General features: G+C 40.5%; 1 protein-coding gene across 2 annotated transcripts in view; it reads right to left on the reverse strand.

The window, feature by feature from the left end:
• LOC110535159 (type-1 angiotensin II receptor) overlaps nt 1-20144 on the reverse strand; it is a 50846-nt gene extending 30702 nt beyond the window's left edge. The window contains exons 1-2 of one of the 2 annotated variants that reach the window (XM_090189086.1): nt 19987-20144; nt 19775-19824 (exon numbers count right to left, since the gene is read on the reverse strand). The gene's annotated coding sequence lies outside the window, so the exon portion shown is untranslated. Of the gene's footprint in view, nt 1-19774 lie in introns of both variants that reach the window. The other variant, XM_036934653.2, reaches the window with a different exon arrangement.
• Nucleotides 20145-21787: the final 1643 nt, after the last annotated feature.

Here is a 21787-nt window from a genome sequence, read left to right on the forward strand (position 1 = left end):
AGCACCACATGCCCCACATTCCACAGGTAATTCCTGTTAACAGTTCCATTAGATTCATCAATGCACACCCACTGTCCCACAGCCAAGCCAGTCAATTTATAAACATAATCTCCCCCGGAAGAAAGCACCTAGAATACCTAGAATACAATATTTTCCAATTCTACTAGCCTAGGCATTTGGTTTTGTACTGTGGGGGTTAATATAAGCCTCTGTATGCCCATCTGACCTGTGCAACATGTTGATGTTTTGTGTTGTGATCTCCACCATGCCATGCATATGATCGTGACGAGACTGACAGCTTCTCTGATCCACATATGGACTTATCAGGATCAGTAAAACAAGTTCAAATGCACATAGTTTGCAGTCATTTCAGCTACTTGATGCAGAACAGACCCACATATTATTTAACGATGTTTATTAAAAAAATACATTAAAAAAAAATGTGAAAGTGTGTCTCAGATACACTCAACTAAAAGGGGAAAGGTCTTTACTTCGTCCAGTTGTATACATCCAGTCTTAAATACAGAATTTAGTGTAAAAACTAAATTATTGTGGAAAAAAAGTACTGTTCAACTTTTTAAAAAAAACACACACCAAATATAATTCCTTTAATGAGATGCTTGACATGGTCCCCCTGTCTTAGTGTTCATGATCTGAAAACCAAACGGGATCCTAGATCAGCACTCAGTCTCAGACACCTTGTAAATATGGGCCCAGAAGTACACAGCATATAAAGCGAATAGGTGAAGAGTTGGTGAATAACACTCATATATCCCAGGGTTAGTTATGTCTAAGAAGAATAACACTCATATATCCCAGGGTTAGTTGTGTCTAAGAAGAATAACACTCATATATCCCAGGGTTAGTTGTGTCTAAGAAGAATAACACTCATATATCCCAGGGTTAGTTGTGTCTAAGAAGAATAACACTCATATATCCCAGGGTTAGTTATGTCTAAGAAGAATAACACTCATATATCCCAGGGTTAGTTATGTCTAAGAAGAATAACACTCATATATCCCAGGGTTAGTTATGTCTAAGAAGAATAACACTCATATATCCCAGGGTTAGTTATGTCTAAGAAGAATAACACTCATATATCCCAGGGTTAGTTATGTCTAAGAAGAATAACACTCATATATCCCAGGGTTAGTTATGTCTAAGAAGAATAACACTCATATATCCCAGGGTTAGTTATGTCTAAGAAGAATAACACTCATATATCCCAGGGTTAGTTATGTCTAAGAAGAATAACACTCATATATCCCAGGGTTAGTTGTGTCTAAGAAGAATAACACTCATATATCCCAGGGTTAGTTATGTCTAAGAAGAATAACACTCATATATCCCAGGGTTAGTTATGTCTAAGAAGAATAACACTCATGTATACCAGGGTTAGTTATGTCTAAGAAGGCTAAAAAGGAAGCATGGAATTTCTGACTGACCATACTGCCATGGTTATATACTGAACAAGAAGATGTGAGAGAGCTTCCCTGGGGGTGAGAGAATAGAGACCTGGCTTGGGAACCAAACATTTTAGGTTCAAACCCCGCATGTACAGATTGTCAACATATGAAATGGAAAGATTAGGGTTGTGTCTGTATGATTACATATGGTTCAAAAGTCCTATGAAGGAAATTCAAATGTGAATTAAATCTGGAAGGAAACATAATGGGGATGCATTACAGTCTGGAGGGAAACATAATGGGGATGTATTACAGTCTGGAGGGAAACATAATGGGGATGTATTACAGTCTGGAGGGAAACATAATGGGGATGTATTACAGTCTATAGAAACATAATGGGGATGTATTACAGTCTGGAGAGAAACATAATGGGGATGTATTACAGTCTGGAGGGAAACATAATGGGGATGTATTACAGTCTGGAGGGAAACATAATGGGGATGTATTACAGTCTATAGAAACATAATGGGGATGTATTACAGTCTGGAGGGAAACATAATGGGGATGTATTACAGTCTGGAGAGAAACATAATGGGGATGTATTCCAGTCTGGAGGGAAACATAATGGGGATGTATTACAGTCTGGAGGGAAACATAATGGGGATGTATTACAGTCTGGAGGGAAACATAATGGGGATGTATTCCAGTCTGGAGGGAAACATAATGGGGATGTATTCCAGTCTGGAGAGAAACATAATGGGGATGTATTACAGTCTGGAGAGAAACATAATGGGGATGTATTACAGTCTGGAGGGAAACATAATGGGGATGTATTACAGTCTGGAGGGAAACATAATGGGGATGTATTCTAATCTGGAGGGAAACATAATGGGGATGTATTACAGTCTATAGAAACATAATGGGGATGTATTACAGTCTATAGAAACATAATGGGGATGTATTACAGTCTATAGAAACATAATGGGGATGTATTACAGTCTATAGAAACATAATGGGGATGTATTACAGTCTGGAGGGAAACATAATGGGGATGTATTACAGTCTGGAGGGAAACATAATGGGGATGTATTCCAGTCTATAGAAACATAATGGGGATGTATTCCAGTCTGGAGGGAAACATAATGGGGATGTATTCTAATCTGGAGAGAAACATAATGGGGATGTATTACAGTCTGGAGGGAAACATAATGGGGATGTATTCTAATCTGGAAGGAAACATAATGGGGATGTATTCTAATCTGGAAGGAAACATAATGGGGATGTATTCTAATCTGGAAGGAAACATAATGGGGATGTATTCCAGTCTGGAGGGAAACATAATGGGGATGTATTACAGTCTGGAGGGAAACATAATGGGGATGTATTACAGTCTGGAGGGAAACATAATGGGGATGTATTACAGTCTATAGAAACATAATGGGGATGCATTACAGTCTGGAGGGAAACATAATGGGGATGTATTGCAGTCTGGAGGGAAACATAATGGGGATGTATTACAGTCTGGAGGGAAACATAATGGGGATGTATTACAGTCTGGAGGGAAACATAATGGGGATGTATTACAGTCTATAGAAACATAATGGGGATGTATTACAGTCTGGAGGGAAACATAATGGGGATGTATTACAGTCTGGAAGGAAACATAATGGGGATGTATTACAGTCTATAGAAACATAATGGGGATGGATGTATTATAGTCTGGAGAGAAACATAATGGGGATGTATTACAGTCTATAGAAACATAATGGGGATGGATGTATTATAGTCTGGAGGGAAACATAATGGGGATGTATTACAGTCTGGAGAGAAACATAATGGGGATGTATTACAGTCTGGAGGGAAACATAACAGGGATGTATTACAGTCTGGAGGGAAACATAATGGGGATGTATTACAGTCTGGAGAGAAACATAATGGGGATGTATTACAGTCTGGAGGGAAACATAATGGGGATGTATTACAGTCTGGAGGGAAACATAATGGGGATGTATTACAGTCTATAGAAACATAATGGGGATGTATTACAGTCTATAGAAACATAATGGGGATGTATTACAGTCTATAGAAACATAATGGGGATGTATTACAGTCTGGAGAGAAACATAATGGGGATGTATTACAGTCTGGAGGGAAACATAATGGGGATGTATTACAGTCTATAGAAACATCATGGGGATGTATTACAGTCTGGAGGGAAACATAATGGGGATGAATTCTAATCTGGAGGGAAACATAATGGGGATGTATTACAGTCTGTAGAAACATAATGGGGATGTATTACAGTCTGGAGGGAAACATAACGGGGATGAATTACAGTCTGGAAGGAAACATAATGGGGATGGATGTATTATAGTCTGGAGGGAAACGTAATGGGGATGTATTCCAGTCTGGAGAGAAACATAATGGGGATGTATTACAGTCTGGAGGGAAACATAATGGGGATGTATTACAGTCTGGAGGGAAACATAATGGGGATGTATTACAGTCTGGAGGGAAACATAATGGGGATGTATTACAGTCTATAGAAACATAATGGGGATGCATTACAGTCTGGAGGGAAACATTATGGGGATGTATTGCAGTCTGGAGGGAAACATAATGGGGATGTATTACAGTCTGGAGGGAAACATAATGGGGATGTATTACAGTCTGGAGGGAAACATAATGGGGATGTATTACAGTCTATAGAAACATAATGGGGATGTATTACAGTCTGGAGGGAAACATAATGGGGATGTATTACAGTCTGGAAGGAAACATAATGGGGATGTATTCTAATCTGGAGAGAAACATAATGGGGATGTATTACAGTCTGGAGGGAAACATAATGGGGATGTATTACAGTCTGGAGGGAAACATAATGGGGATGTATTACAGTCTGGAGGGAAACATAATGGGGATGTATTACAGTCTGGAGAGAAACATAATGGGGATGTATTACAGTCTATAGAAACATAATGGGGATGTATTACAGTCTGGAGGGAAACATAATGGGGATGTATTACAGTCTGGAGGGAAACATAATGGGGATGAATTACAGTCTGGAGGGAAACATAATGGGGATGGATGTATTATAGTCTGGAGGGAAACATAATGGGGATGTATTACAGTCTATAGAAACATAATGGGGATGTATTACAGTCTGGAGTGAAACATAATGGGGACGTATTACAGTCTATAGAAACATAATGGGGATGTATTACAGTCTATAGAAACATAATGGGGATGTATTACAGTCTGGAGGGAAACATAATGGGGATGTATTACAGTCTATAGAAACATAATGGGGATGTATTCCAGTCTATAGAAACATAATGGGGATGTATTACAGTCTGGAGGGAAACATAATGGGGATGTATTACAGTCTGGAGGGAAACATAATGGGGATGTATTACAGTCTGGAGGGAAACATAATGGGGATGTATTACAGTCTGGAGGGAAACATAATGGGGATGTATTACAGTCTGGAGGGAAACATAATGGGGATGTATTCCAGTCTGGAGGGAAACATAATGGGGATGTATTACAGTCTATAGAAACATAATGGGGATGTATTCCAGTCTGGAGGGAAACATAATGGGGATGTATTACAGTCTATAGAAACATAATGGGGATATATTACAGTCTGGAGGGAAACATAATGGGGATGTATTACAGTCTGGAGGGAAACATAATGGGGATGTATTACAGTCTGGAGGGAAACATAATGGGGATGTATTACAGTCTATAGAAACATAATGGGGATGTATTACAGTCTGGAGGGAAACATAATGGGGATGTATTACAGTCTATAGAAACATAATGGGGATGTATTACAGTCTGGAGGGAAACATAATGGGGATGTATTCTAATCTGGAGGGAAACATAATGGGGATGTATTACAGTCTGTAGAAACATAATGGGGATGTATTACAGTCTGGAGAGAAACATAATGGGGATGTATTACAGTCTGGAGAGAAACATAATGGGGATGTATTACAGTCTGGAGGGAAACATAACGGGGATGAATTACAGTCTGGAAGGAAACATAATGGGGATGGATGTATTATAGTCTGGAGGGAAACGTAATGGGGATGTATTCCAGTCTGGAGAGAAACATAATGGGGATGTATTACAATCTGGAGAGAAACATAATGGGGATGTATTACAGTCTGGAGGGAAACATAATGGGGATGTATTACAGTCTGGAGGGAAACATAATGGGGATGTATTACAGTCTATAGAAACATAATGGGGATGCATTACAGTCTGGAGGGAAACATAATGGGGATGTATTGCAGTCTGGAGGGAAACATAATGGGGATGTATTACAGTCTGGAGGGAAACATAATGGGGATGTATTACAGTCTGGAGGGAAACATAATGGGGATGTATTACAGTCTATAGAAACATAATGGGGATGTATTACAGTCTGGAGGGAAACATAATGGGGATGTATTACAGTCTGGAAGGAAACATAATGGGGATGTATTCTAATTTGGAGAGAAACATAATGGGGATGTATTACAGTCTGGAGGGAAACATAATGGGGATGTATTACAGTCTGGAGGGAAACATAATGGGGATGTATTACAGTCTGGAGGGAAACATAATGGGGATGTATTACAGTCTGGAGGGAAACATAATGGGGATGTATTACAGTCTATAGAAACATAATGGGGATGTATTACAGTCTGGAGGGAAACATAATGGGGATGTATTACAGTCTGGAGGGAAACATAATGGGGATGTATTACAGTCTGGAGGGAAACATAATGGGGATGTATTACAGTCTGGAGAGAAACATAATGGGGATGTATTACAGTCTATAGAAACATAATGGGGATGTATTACAGTCTGGAGGGAAACATAATGGGGATGTATTACAGTCTATAGAAACATAATGGGGATGTATTACAGTCTGGAGGGAAACATAATGGGGATGTATTACAGTCTGGAGGGAAACATAATGGGGATGTATTACAGTCTGGAGGGAAACATAATGGGGATGTATTACAGTCTGGAGGGAAACATAACAGGGATGTATTACAGTCTGGAGGGAAACATAATGGGGATGTATTACAGTCTATAGAAACATAATGGGGATGTATTCTAATCTGGAGGGAAACATAATGGGGATGTATTACAGTCTATAGAAACATAATGGGGATGTATTACAGTCTGGAGTGAAACATAATGGGGATGTATTACAGTCTATAGAAACATAATGGGGATGTATTACAGTCTGGAGTGAAACATAATGGGGATGTATTACAGTCTATAGAAACATAATGGGGATGTATTACAGTCTGGAGGGAAACATAATGGGGATGTATTACAGTCTATAGAAACATAATGGGGTTGTATTACAGTCTATAGAAACATAATGGGGATGTATTACAGTCTGGAGGGAAACATAATGGGGATGTATTACAGTCTATAGAAACATAATGGGGATGTATTACAGTCTGGAGGGAAACATAATGGGGATGTATTCCAGTCTATAGAAACATAATGGGGATGTATTACAGTCTGGAGGGAAACATAATGGGGATGTATTACAGTCTGGAGAGAAACATAATGGGGATGTATTCCAGTCTGGAGGGAAACATAATGGGGATGTATTACAGTCTGGAGGGAAACATAATGGGGATGTATTCCAGTCTGGAGGGAAACATAATGGGGATGTATTACAGTCTGGAGGGAAACATAATGGGGATGTATTACAGTCTGGAGGGAAACATAATGGGGATGTATTCCAGTCTGGAGGGAAACATAATGGGGATGTATTACAGTCTGGAGGGAAACATAATGGGGATGTATTACAGTCTGGAGGGAAACATAATGGGGATGTATTACAGTCTGGAGGGAAACATAATGGGGATGTATTACAGTCTATAGAAACATAATGGGGATGTATTACAGTCTGGAGGGAAACATAATGGGGATGTATTCTAATCTGCTTTAAGGAGCAGATATACATTTTAATGTTAATTTTAGGTAAAATATTAGGTAATTCTCTAGATGTTCTTGAAATGTTCAGAGGACCTCCAATACAAGATACAAAGTATATTGTTGGGTGCAGGTAGACTAGTTTTACATTGTTGGGTGCAGGTAGACTAGTTTTATATCGTTGGGTGGCAGGTAGCCTAGTGGTATATTGTTGGGTGGCAGGTAGACTAGTTTTATATTGTTGGGTGGCAGGTAGCCTAGTGGTATATTGTTGGGTGGCAGGTAGCCTAGTGGTATATTGTTGGGTGGCAGGTAGCCTAGTGGTATATTGTTGGGTGGCAGGTAGCCTAGTGGTATATTGTTGGGTGGCAGGTAGACTAGTTTTATATTGTTGGGTGGCAGGTAGCCTAGTGGTATATTGTTGGGTGGCAGGTAGACTAGTTTTACATCGTTGGGTGCAGGTAGCCTAGTGGTATATTGTTGGGTGCAGGTAGCCTAGTGGTATATTGTTGGGTGCAGGTTGCCTAGTGGTATATTGTTGGGTGCAGGTAGCCTAGTGGTATATTGTTGGGTGGCAGGTAGACTAGTTTTACATTGTTGGGTGCAGGTAGCCTAGTGGTATATTGTTGGGTGGCAGGTAGCCTAGTGGTATATCGTTGGGTGCAGGTAGCCTAGTGGTATATTGTTGGGTGGCAGGTAGACTAGTTTTATATTGTTGGGTGCAGGTAGCCTAGTGGTATATCGTTGGGTGGCAGGTAGACTAGTGGTATATTGTTGGGTGGCAGGTAGCCTAGTGGTATATTGTTGGGTGGCAGGTAGCCTAGTTTTATATTGTTGGGTGGCAGGTAGCCTAGTGGTATATCGTTGGGTGCAGGTAGCCTAGTGGTATATTGTTGGGTGCAGGTAGACTAGTTTTACATTGTTGGGTGGCAGGTAGCCTAGTGGTATATTGTTGGGTGGCAGGTAGACTAGTTTTACATTGTTGGGTGGCAGGTAGCCTAGTGGTATATTGTTGGGTGGCAGGTAGCCTAGTGGTATATTGTTGGGTGGCAGGTAGACTAGTTTTATATTGTTGGGTGCAGGTAGCCTAGTGGTATATTGTTGGGTGGCAGGTAGCCTAGTGGTATATCGTTGGGTGGCAGGTAGACTAGTTTTATATTGTTGGGTGCAGGTAGCCTAGTGGTATATTGTTGGGTGGCAGGTAGCCTAGTTTTATATTGTTGGGTGGCAGGTAGCCTAGTGGTATATTGTTGGGTGCAGGTAGACTAGTTTTACATTGTTGGGTGGCAGGTAGCCTAGTTTTATATTGTTGGGTGGCAGGTAGCCTAGTGGTATATCGTTGGGTGCAGGTAGCCTAGTGGTATATTGTTGGGTGGCAGGTAGCCTAGTGGTATATTGTTGGGTGGCAGGTAGCCTAGTTTTATATTGTTGGGTGCAGGTAGCCTAGTGGTATATTGTTGGGTGCAGGTAGACTAGTTTTACATTGTTGGGTGGCAGGTAGCCTAGTTTTATATTGTTGGGTGGCAGGTAGCCTAGTGGTATATTGTTGGGTGGCAGGTAGACTAGTTTTATATTGTTGGGTGCAGGTAGCCTAGTGGTATATTGTTGGGTGGCAGGTAGCCTAGTTTTATATTGTTGGGTGGCAGGTAGCCTAGTGGTATATTGTTGGGTGCAGGTAGCCTAGTGGTATATCGTTGGGTGGCAGGTAGCCTAGTTTTATATTGTTGGGTGGCAGGTAGCCTAGTGGTATATTGTTGGGTGGCAGGTAGCCTAGTTTTATATTGTTGGGTGCAGGTAGCCTAGTGGTATATCGTTGGGTGGCAGGTAGCCTAGTGGTATATTGTTGGGTGCAGGTAGCCTAGTGGTATATTGTTGGGTGGCAGGTAGCCTAGTTTTATATTGTTGGGTGCAGGTAGCCTAGTGGTATATCGTTGGGTGGCAGGTAGCCTAGTTTTATATTGTTGGGTGGCAGGTAGCCTAGTGGTATATTGTTGGGTGCAGGTAGCCTAGTGGTATATTGTTGGGTGCAGGTAGCCTAGTGGTATATCGTTGGGTGCAGGTAGCCTAGTGGTATATCGTTGGGTGCAGGTAGACTAGTTTTACATTGTTGGGTGGCAGGTAGACTAGTTTTACATTGTTGGGTGGCAGGTAGCCTAGTGGTATATCGTTGGGTGCAGGTAGCCTAGTGGTATATTGTTGGGTGCAGGTAGCCTAGTGGTATATTGTTGGGTGGCAGGTAGACTAGTTTTATATTGTTGGGTGCAGGTAGCCTAGTGGTATATCGTTGGGTGCAGGTAGACTAGTTTTACATTGTTGGGTGGCAGGTAGCCTAGTGGTATATTGTTGGGTGGCAGGTAGCCTAGTGGTATATTGTTGGGTGCAGGTAGCCTAGTGGTATATTGTTGGGTGGCAGGTAGACTAGTTTTATATTGTTGGGTGCAGGTAGCCTAGTGGTATATTGTTGGGTGGCAGGTAGCCTAGTTTTATATTGTTGGGTGGCAGGTAGCCTAGTGGTATATTGTTGGGTGCAGGTAGCCTAGTGGTATATCGTTGGGTGGCAGGTAGCCTAGTTTTATATTGTTGGGTGGCAGGTAGCCTAGTGGTATATTGTTGGGTGGCAGGTAGCCTAGTTTTATATTGTTGGGTGCAGGTAGCCTAGTGGTATATCGTTGGGTGGCAGGTAGCCTAGTGGTATATTGTTGGGTGCAGGTAGCCTAGTGGTATATTGTTGGGTGGCAGGTAGCCTAGTTTTATATTGTTGGGTGCAGGTAGCCTAGTGGTATATCGTTGGGTGGCAGGTAGCCTAGTTTTATATTGTTGGGTGGCAGGTAGCCTAGTGGTATATTGTTGGGTGCAGGTAGCCTAGTGGTATATTGTTGGGTGCAGGTAGCCTAGTGGTATATCGTTGGGTGCAGGTAGCCTAGTGGTATATCGTTGGGTGCAGGTAGACTAGTTTTACATTGTTGGGTGGCAGGTAGACTAGTTTTACATTGTTGGGTGGCAGGTAGCCTAGTGGTATATCGTTGGGTGCAGGTAGCCTAGTGGTATATTGTTGGGTGCAGGTAGCCTAGTGGTATATTGTTGGGTGGCAGGTAGACTAGTTTTATATTGTTGGGTGCAGGTAGCCTAGTGGTATATCGTTGGGTGCAGGTAGACTAGTTTTACATTGTTGGGTGGCAGGTAGCCTAGTGGTATATTGTTGGGTGGCAGGTAGCCTAGTGGTATATTGTTGGGTGGCAGGTAGCCTAGTTTTATATTGTTGGGTGGCAGGTAGCCTAGTGGTATATCGTTGGGTGCAGGTAACCTAGTGGTATATTGTTGGGTGGCAGGTAGCCTATTTCTATATTGTTGGGTGGCAGGTAGCCTAGTGGAATATTGTTGGGTGGCAGGTAGCCTAGTGGTATATTGTTGGGTGGCAGGTAGACTAGTGGTATATTGTTGGGTGGCAGGTAGCCTAGTGGTATATTGTTGGGTGGCAGGTAGCCTAGTGGTATATTGTTGGGTGCAGGTAGACTAGTTTTACATTGTTGGGTGGCAGGTAGCCTAGTGGTATATTGTTGGGTGGCAGGTAGCCTAGTGGTATATCGTTGGGTGCAGGTAGCCTAGTGGTATATCGTTGGGTGCAGGTAGCCTAGTGGTATATTGTTGGGTGGCAGGTAGCCTAGTGGTATATTGTTGTGTGGCAGGTAGCCTAGTGGTATATTGTTGGGTGGCAGGTAGACTAGTGGTATATTGTTGGGTGGCAGGTAGCCTAGTGGTATATTGTTGGGTGGCAGGTAGCCTAGTGGTATATTGTTGGGTGCAGGTAGACTAGTTTTACATTGTTGGGTGTCAGGTAGCCTAGTGGTATATTGTTGGGTGGCAGGTAGCCTAGTGGTATATCGTTGGGTGCAGGTAGCCTAGTGGTATATTGTTGGGTGGCAGGTAGCCTAGTGGTATATTGTTGTGTGGCAGGTAGCCTAGTGGTATATTGTTGGGTGGCAGGTAGCCTAGTGGTATATTGTTGGGTGGCAGGTAGCCTAGTGGTATATTGTTGGGTGGCAGGTAGCCTAATGGCATATTGTTGTGTGGCAGCTAGCCTAGTGGTATATTGTTGGGTGGCAGCTAGCCTAGTGGTATATTGTTGTGTGGCAGCTAGCCTAGTGGTATATTGTTGGGTGGCAGGTAGCCTAGTGGTATATTGTTGGGTGGCATCTAGCCTAGTGGTATATTGTTGGGTGGCAGGTAGCCTAGTGGTATATTGTTGGGTGGCAGGTAGCCTTGTGGTATATTGTTGGGTGTTTTGGAAACCCATTTCTTGTACCTATCTCTTTCAATGTTCCCACACTGGTCCACAACAGTGGGAACATTTAAAGAACTCAGAAACAGTATCGCCAAATAAATATTTTGTGCACCCTGATACAAACATGTCAGCATGACCAGTCGTGACTGGACGGTTTTAGTATTTTGGGAACCTATCTTATGTCATATCCCCACAATGTTCCCACAACCTAAAGAAACATTCTGGGAACCTATCTCATGTCATATCCCCACAATGTTCCCACAACCTAAAGAAACATTCTGGGAACCTATCTCATGTCATATCCCCACAATGTTCCCACAACCTAAAGAAACATTCTGGGAACCTATCTCATGTCATATCCCCACAATGTTCCCACAACCTAAAGAAACATTCTGGGAACCTATCTCATGTCATATCCCCACAATGTTCCCACAACCTAAAGAAACATTCTGGGAACCTTTAATATCGAACAGACTAAATTTGCTTTGGAAACATTCTTGTAACATCAGGTAAATGTTTTCTGCATCTTAACCTGTTACTGCAGTGGAATAAATCAGGGTTTCTGATACACCTCACACACATGGTTATGGGCTTTAACAACAGAAGACACCTGTACCATGTCAGATATAGAGTTGAAATGTATTACATTTGGAGTTTTCATCCTAATATTACACTGTATATACAATGCTCAAAAAAATAAAGGGAACACTTAAACAACACAATGTAACTCCAAGTCAATCACACTTCAGTGAAATCAAACTGTCCACTTAGGAAGCAACACTGATTGACAAAACAATTCACATGCTGTTGTGCAAATGGAATAGACAACAGGTGGAAATTATAGGCAATTAGCAAGACACCCCCAATAAAGGAGTGGTTCTGCAGGTGGTGACCACAGACCACTTCTCAGTTCCTATGCTTCCTGGCTGATGTTTTGGTTACTTGAATGCTTGAATGGCGGTGCTTTCACTCTAGTGGTAGCATGAGACGGAGTCTACAACCCACTCAAGTGGCTCAGGTAGTGCAGCTCATCCAGGATAGCACATCAATGCGAGCTGTGGCAAGAAGGTTTTCTGTGTCTGTCAGCATAGTGTCCAGAGCATGGAGACGTTACCAGGAGACAGGCCAGTATATCAGGAGACGTGGAGGCCGTAGGAGGGCAACAACCCAGCAGCAGGACCGCTACCTCTGCCTTTGTGCAAGGAGGAGCACTGCCAGAGCCCTGCAAAATGACCTCCAGCAGGCCACAAATGTGCATGTGTCTGCTCAAACGGTCAGAACAGACTCCATGAGGGTGGTATGAGGGCCCGACGTCCACAGGTGGGGGTTGTGCTTACAGCCCAACACCGTGCAGGACGTTTGGCATTTGCCAGCGAACACCAAGATTGGCAAATACGCCACTGGCGCCCTGTGCTCTTCACCGATGAAAGCAGGTTCACACTGAGCACATGTGACAGATGTGACAGAGTCTGGAGACGCCGTGGAGAATGTTCTGCTGCCTGCAACATCCTCCAGCATGACCGGTTTGGCGGTGGGTCAGTCATGGTGTGGGATGGCATTTCTTTGGGGGGCCGCACAGCCCTCCATGTGCTCGCCAGAGGTAGCCTGACTGCCTTTAGGTACCGAGATGAGATCCTCAGACCCCTTGTGAAATCATATGCTGGTGCGGTTGGCCCTGGGTTCCTCCTAATGCAAGACAATGCTAGACCTCATGTGGCTGGAGTGTGTCAGCAGTTCTTGCAAGAGGAAGGCATTGATGCTATGGACTGTCCCGCCCGTTCCCTAGACCTGAATCCAATTGAGCACATCTGGAACATCATGTCTTGCTCCATCCACCAACGCCACGTTGCACCACAGACTATCCAGGAGTTGGCGGATGGTTTAGTCCAGGTCTGGGAGGAGATCCCTCAGGAGACCATCCGCCACCTCATCAGGAGCATGCCCAGGCATTGTAGGGAGGTCATACAGGCACGTGGATGCCACACACACTACTGAGCCTCATTTTGTCTTGTTTTAAGGACATTACATCAAAGTTGGATCAGCCTGTAGTGTGGTTTTCCACTTTAATTTTGAGTGTGACTCCAAATCCAGACCTCCATGGGTTGATAAATTTGATTTCCATTGATAATTTTTGTGATTTTGTTGTCAGCACATTCAACTATGTAAAGAAAAAAGTATTTAATAAGAATATTTCATTCATTCAGATCTAGGATGTGTTATTTTAGTGTTCCCTTTATTTTTTTGAGCAGTGTATATCACAGAAGACTGAAATATAACAAAATCTTTTGACATAGAAACCCCTGGATTTTCTGCGTAAAAATAAATAAATAACTTGATTAATTATGTAATTTTGAAAACTTGAGACTGCAGGAATGGGCTACAAGAACCGTTGTAGAATCATCTGCACTACTGGACAGTTCATGTCTTTTGGGAACATCTCGTTTGTGATGTCCCCACAATGTTCTCACGAGACTGCTGAGTTGTCTCTGAAATGGATTTTAAGGGTTATATGTTTGACTTTTGCCTCGCAGTGTCATGGCTAATGGAAATGTTGGCATGGGGAGCCCCTTTCTGCTTATTTCTGTTGACAGTAAATTCGTCCAAGTGATTTGTCACAACTACAGAACACACTTCTGGCTGGTGAAAGTGCTCTGTCATATCCTGTCTATGTTACAACAGAGAGCTATTATTAATAATTAAAGTGCTTCAGCAGAGATATCCCTAGTACAGAGCTGTTGTCTAGTGGGGTTTGAGGGTTCTCTACACATCAAGTTTCAGGTTTGAATATTCACATGCAGTGAAATTACTTTCTTGCAAACTCAAAACCTAACAATGCAAAAATCAATAACAATGTAATACTAGAAAAAAACACATGAGAAATAAAAATAAATAGGAAGAACACAATACGTAAGTAAGTAATCATATGATATACAGGGTTAGTTCAGTACCATATTAACAATGTACAGGGATACCTGCACATCTCTCTCTCTCCCTTTCCCCCGATCTCTTCACCTCTCTCTCTCTCTCTCTCTCTCTCTCTCTCTCTCTCTCTCTCTCTCGCTCTCTCTCTCTCTCCCTAGTTCTCCCTGGCCTCTCCATCTATCTATCTCTCCCTTTCCCTAGTTCTCCCTGGTCTCTTCACCTCTCTCTCTCTCTCTCTCTCTCTCGCTCTCTCTCTCTCTCGCTCTCTCTCTCTCTGTAGTTTAAATCCTTCATTCTAGAAGTTCATTAAAGAAAGCAGGACTGTAGTTGGGCAGGATGTGAGTCATATTCTCTGTGGGTTTCTGGGGTACTAGATAGCTGCTTTAAGTTCATTGGTTCAACATAACATGCTCTATGTACATACACCCACATTAGAGCTACCCAGAATATGTCCACTACCGTATGTATATCCCCGATAGGAAAGGGTCATGTCATCAAATGTACTGTATGTTTAACAGTTCTCATATGAGTGCTGGGTTGTCACATCCACACACACACACACACACACACACACCACACACACACACACACACACACACACAGCCACTGTGAGGATGATCAGCTGTCTATCCTGTCTCCCTGTAGCGCTGTCTTAGGCGTCTCACAGTACAGACATTACAATTTATTGCCCTGGCCACATCTGCAGTCCTCATGCCTCCTTGCAGCATGTCTAAGGTACGTTCACACAGATAAGCAGGGACCCTGGGCATCTTTCTTTTGGTGGTTTTCAGAGTCAGTAGAAAGGCCTCTTTAGTGTCCTAAGTTTTCATAACTGTGACCTTATTTGCCTATCGTCTGTAAGCTGTTAGTGTCTTAACGACCGTTCCACAGGTGCATGTTCATTAATTGTTTATGGTTCATTGAACAAGCATGGGAAACGGTGTTTAAACCATTTACAATGAAGATCTCTGAAGTTCTTTAGATTTTTACGAATGATCTTTGACAGACAGGGTCCTGAAAAAGGGACATTTCTTTTTTTGCTGAGTTTAGATACAGACACACACAGACACACAGACAGACAGACAGACAGACAGACAGACAGACAGACAGACAGACAGACAGACAGACACTGACTGCACCTTGATCTCATGAACTCACTGTAGACAACCGTCATGCTGTTCAAAACAAACCTCTCTCACTGGACGTACTGTAGACAACCATCATGCTGTTCAAAACAAACCTCTCTCACTGGACGTACTGTAGACAACCGTCATGCTGTTCAAAACAAACCTCTCTCACTGGACGTACTGTAGACAACCATCATGCTGTTCAAAACAAACCTCTCTCACTGGACGTACTGTAGACAACCATCATGCTGTTCAAAACAAACCTCTCTCACTGGACGTACTGTAGACAACCATCATGCTGTTCAAAACAAACCTCTCTCACTGGACGTACTGTAGACAACCGTCATGCTGTTCAAAACAAACCTCTCTCACTGGACGTACTGTAGACAACCATCATGCTGTTCAAAACAAACCTCTCTCACTGGACGTACTGTAGACAACCATCATGCTGTTCAAAACAAACCTCTCTCACTGGACGTACAGAACTTTATGATGTTATAATGTAATAATGTCAAAATGTGATGATGTTATAATGTCATAATGTTATAATGTCAAAATGTTATAATGTTATTATCTAATTATTTCATGATTTTTTCATGTACAACATCATAACATGTAATAATATAATAATGTCAAAATGTGAGGATGTTATAATGTAATAATGTTATAATGTAGTAATGTAATAATGTCATAATGTAATAATGTAATAATATGATAATGAGATCATGTCTAATGTTATGATGTTGTGATGTTATAATGTAATGATGTGATAATGTTATAATGTCATAATGTACTAATGTTTTATCTAATTATTTAATGATGTTATGATGTAATAATGATATGATGAAATAATGTTACGTTGTAATGATGTTATGATGTAATAATGTTATTATCTAATTATTTTATGATGTTATGATGTAATAATGTTATGATGTAATAATGTTATGATGTAATAATGTAATAATGTAATAATGTTATGATGTAATAATGTTATTATGTTATTAGGTAACTATTTTATGACGTTATGATGTAATAATGTCATAATGTTATGATGTAATAATGTTATGATGTTATGATGTAATAATGTCATAATGTTATGATGTAATAATGTCATAATGTTATGATTTACTAATGTTATGATGTAATAATGTTATAATGTTACGATGTTATGATTTACTAATGTTATGATGTAATAATGTCATAATGTTATGATGTAATAATGTTATAATGTTACAATGTTATGATTTACTAATGTTATGATGTAATAATGTTATAATGTTACGATGTTATGATTTACTAATGTTATGATGTAATAATGTCATAATGTTATGATATAATAATGTTATAATGTTACGATGTTATGATTTACTAATGTTATGATGTAATAATGTTATAATTTTATGATGTTATGATTTACTAATGTTATGATGTAATAATGTCATAATGTTATGATGTAATAATGTTATAATGTTATGATGTTATGATTTACTAATGTTATGATGTAATAATGTCATAATGTTATGATATAATAATGTCATAATGTTTTGATGTTATGATTTACTAATGTTATGATGTAATAATGTTATAATGTTATGATGTTATGATGTAATACTGTCATAATGTTATGATGTAATAGTGTCATAATGTTTTGATGTTATGATTTACTAATGTTATGATGTAATAATGTTATGATGTTATGATGTAATAATGTTATGCTGTAATAATGTTATGATGTAATAATGTCATAATGTTATGATGTAATAATGTCATAATGTTTTGATGTTATGCTGTAATAATGTTATGATGTAATAATGTTATAATGTTATGATGTAATTATTTTATGACGTTATGGTGTAATAATGTTATGATGTGTGGCAGGGTAGGGGCGGGGCGCTATAGTGCCTAGTGGTTTGAGCGTTGGGCCAGTAACCGAAAGGTTGCTGAATCGAATCCCCCGAGGAGACAAGGTAAAAATCTGTCCCTGAACAAGGCAGTTAACCCACTGTTCCTAGGCCGTCATTGAAAATAAGAATTTGTTCTTAACTGACTTGCCTAGTTAAATAAAGGTAAAAAAAACATTGGTTTAATGATGTAATGATGTAATAATGTTATGATGTAATGATGTTATGATGTAATAATGTTATGATGTAATAATGTTATGATGTAATAATGTTATGCTGTTATGATGTAATAATGTAATAATGTAATAATGTTATGATGTAATAATGTTATGCTGTTATGATGTAATAATGTTATGATGTAATAATGTTATAATGTAATAATGTAATAATGTCATGATGTAATAATGTAATAATGTTATGATGTAATAATGCAATAATGTTATGATGTAATAATGTAAAATTGTTATGATGTAATAATGTTATGCTGTTATGATGTAATAATGTAATAATGTTATGATGTAATAATGTAATGATGTTATGATGTAATACTGTAATTATGTTATGATGTAATAATGTTATGATGTAATAATGTTATGAGGTAATAATGTTATGAAGTAAAATTGTTATGATGTAATAATGTTATAATGTTATGATGTTATGATGTAATGATGTTATGATGTAATAATGTCATGATGTTGTGATGTAATAATGTAATGATGTTATGATGTAATACTGTAATAATGTTATGATGTAATAATGTTATGATGTAATAATGTTATGAGGTAATAATGTTATGAAGTAAAATTGTTATGATGTAATAATGTTATAATGTTATGATGTTGTGATGTAATGATGTTATGATGTAATAATGTCATGATGTTGTGATGTAATACTGTAATAATGTTGTGATGAAATAATGTAATAATGTTATAATGTAATGATGTAATGATGTTGTGATGTTATTGCTAAAGCTGATTCTGCTTAAAGCTCAAATAAAGCAACAGCTAGTCCAAAAGATAAACATTCACTGAAGAATAATGTTACAGGGGAAACAGATGAATGTAAAGTCCATCATGTTACAGGGGAAACAGATTAATGTAAAGTCCATCATTACAGGGGAAACAGATGAATGTAAAGTCCATCATTACAGGGGAAACAGATGAATGTAAAGTCCATCATGTTACAGGGGAAATAGATGAATGTAAAGTCCATTATGTTACAGGGGAAACAGATGAATGTAAAGTCCATCATGTTACAGGGGAAACAGATGAATGTAAAGTCCATCAAGTTACAGGGGAAACCGATTAATGTAAAGTCCATCATGTTACAGGGGAAACAGATTAGTGTAAAGTCCATCATGTTACAGGGGAAACAGATGAATGTAAAGTCCATCATGTTACAGGGGAAACAGATGAATGTAAAGTCCATCATGTTACAGGGGAAACAGATGAATGTAAAGTCCATCATGTTACAGGGGAAACAGATTAATGTAAAGTCCATCAAGTTACAGGGGAAACAGATTAATGTAAAGTCCATCATGTTACAGGGGAAACAGATGAATGTAAAGGTCCATCATGTTACAGGGGAAACAGATTAATGTAAAGTCAATCATGTTACAGGGGAAACATATTAATGTAAAGTCCATCAAGTTACAGGGGAAACAGAGTAATGTAAAGTCCATCATGTTACAGGGGAAACAGATTAATGTAAAGTCCATCATGTTACAGGGGAAACAGATGAATGTAAAGTCCATCATGTTACAGGGGAAACAGATGAATGTAAAGTCCATCATGTTACAGGGGAAACAGATGCATGTAAAGTCCAGCATGTTACAGGGGAAACAGATGAATGTAAAGTCCATCATGTTACAGGGGAAACAGATGAATGTAAAGTCCATCATGTTACAGGGGAAACAGATTAATGTAAAGTCCATCATGTTACAGGGGAAACAGATTAATGTAAAGTCCATCATGTTACAGGGGAAACAGATTAATGTAAAGTCCATCATGTTACAGGGGAAACAGATGAATGAAAAGTCCATCATGTTACAGGGGAAACAGATTAATGTAAAGTCCATCATTACAGGGGAAACAGATTAATGTAAAGTCCATCATGTTACAGGGGAAACAGATTCAAGTAAAGTCCATCATGTCAAGCTGCTATTGAGAGAGGAAATGCTCTTACCTGTGGATTTGAACCGGTGGGCTGCCGATGCTTCGGAGAAGGAGAGAAATCTGAAGGAGGGAGACGCAGATAAGGAGGGAGACCCAGTGAAAAGGAGCGAGAGATAGAGATAAGGAGGCAGACACAGAGATAAGGAGCGAGGGATAGAGATAAGGAGGGAGACACAGAGATAAGGAGCGAGGGATATAGTAGAGGAATAGAGAGATAGAAACCTCCTCAGTTCCAGTGATGAACGTTGCTGCTCCTGATTCAACTCCACTGGACCAATGAGATGACCAGCTGACACACACACACACATATACACACACATATACACACACATACACACACACACACGCACGCACGCACACACACACACACACACACACACACACACACACACACACACACACACACACACACACACACACACACACACGTAAACAGACCCCTCCCCTCTCGTAATGCAACGGTCAAACACCTCCTCCTTCATTACTTGTGCACAGCTCTCACCCCTCCCATTATTGTGTCGAAGACCATCTCTCTCTCTCTTTCTTTCTTTCTTTCTTTCTTTCTTTCTTTCTTTCTTTCTTTCTTTCTTTCTTTCTTTCTTTCTTTCTTTCTTTTTCCTCTCTCTCTCCTCCTCTCATCCTCCTCTTCCCCCCTGCCCCCTCCTCCTCCTCCTCCTCTCATCATCATCATCCTCCTCCTCCTCTAATAATCCTCCTCCTCTTCTCCCACTCCTCCAAACCTTTATTATCATCCTCTCTTCCTCCTCTCCTCCTCCTCTTCATCCTCCTCCTCTTCCTCCAGTGGTTTGTGGTGTTGTAGTTATCTGTCCCTTGTTACCTCCTCTTCATTGACTGGACAGCCTCTAGATCTGTCTTCTAATAGAAGACTGGACATCCTCTAGTTCTGTGTTCTAATAGAAGACTGGACAGCCTCTAGTTCTGTGTTCTAACAGTAGACTGGACAGCCTCTAGTTCTGTGTTCTAACAGAAGAATGGACAGCCTCTAGCTCTAAAGGAAGGCTGGACAGCCTCTAGTTCTAACAGAAGTCTGGACAGCCTCTAGTTCTAATGGAAGACTGGATAGCATCTAGTTCTGTGTTCTAACAGAAGACGGGACAGACTCTAGTTCTGTGTTCTAACAGTAGACTGGACAGCCTCTAGTTCTAATAGAAAACTGGACCGTCTCTCGTTCTAATAGAAGACTGGACAGCCTCTAGTTCTAATCAGTAGCGTGCCGTGGGCCTGGGGCCTGGGCCTTCAGTGAAGTCCTACACAGTCCCACCCGAATTAATCCACCTCTTATTACCATCATTATGGTGCCATGGCTCTAGACACTATACATTTAGACAGAAACGCAGTATAACCAGGCGTTGCGTCACCTCTAAATTGACATTTTTATTCAGAGAATTGCACGGGAAGAGTACAATACCTTTTCATTGTGCAGCTTCGTTGCCCTGCGCGCTTGTTCGTTGAGCGGTAGATCCACTCGGGTGTCCCCAAAAGTTTTCAAAAGCACCATTGCTTGTAAGTGCCCAGCCGTACTTTGGTGTCTCGTTGTTGCCTTGGTTAGACAACTCAAGTTTGCAAAGCCAGTGTGGCTCCAAACACCAAATCGATCACTTGCAAATAATAGGCATTCCCAGCAGTACAGTTTACAGTGCTTCTCGGAGCCTGTGAGCCATTGATAGCGCTCGTAGTTGGAACTTTGAAAGTGGCGAACGAACCCCTTTCCCGCCTGTGACAGGCTTTGTAGCGTCGGCGTCGACCTCTCCTGACAACGTCTAACTTTTCTTGAAAAGTTTGTCTTGAGAATGGCGTTATAATTATATCCTCGACCAAATCGATATCTTCTCCTCCTTCCGCCATTGTGGGTTGAAAAAACAGCTTAGTAGTACGCAAATTAATTTGTTTATCAAATTCAGTTTCCTAGTTCTGAGATTCTGCATAGACCTGCCCATATAGGACCTGCCTCTCAATATTGGTAATCCAATCAAAAGACGTGCACGCACTACGCCTGCTAGCT

Source organism: Oncorhynchus mykiss, chromosome 11 (assembly GCF_057628025.1).
Source record: "Oncorhynchus mykiss isolate SJ-2025 chromosome 11, ASM5762802v1, whole genome shotgun sequence".
Lineage (NCBI taxonomy): Eukaryota > Metazoa > Chordata > Actinopteri > Salmoniformes > Salmonidae > Oncorhynchus > Oncorhynchus mykiss.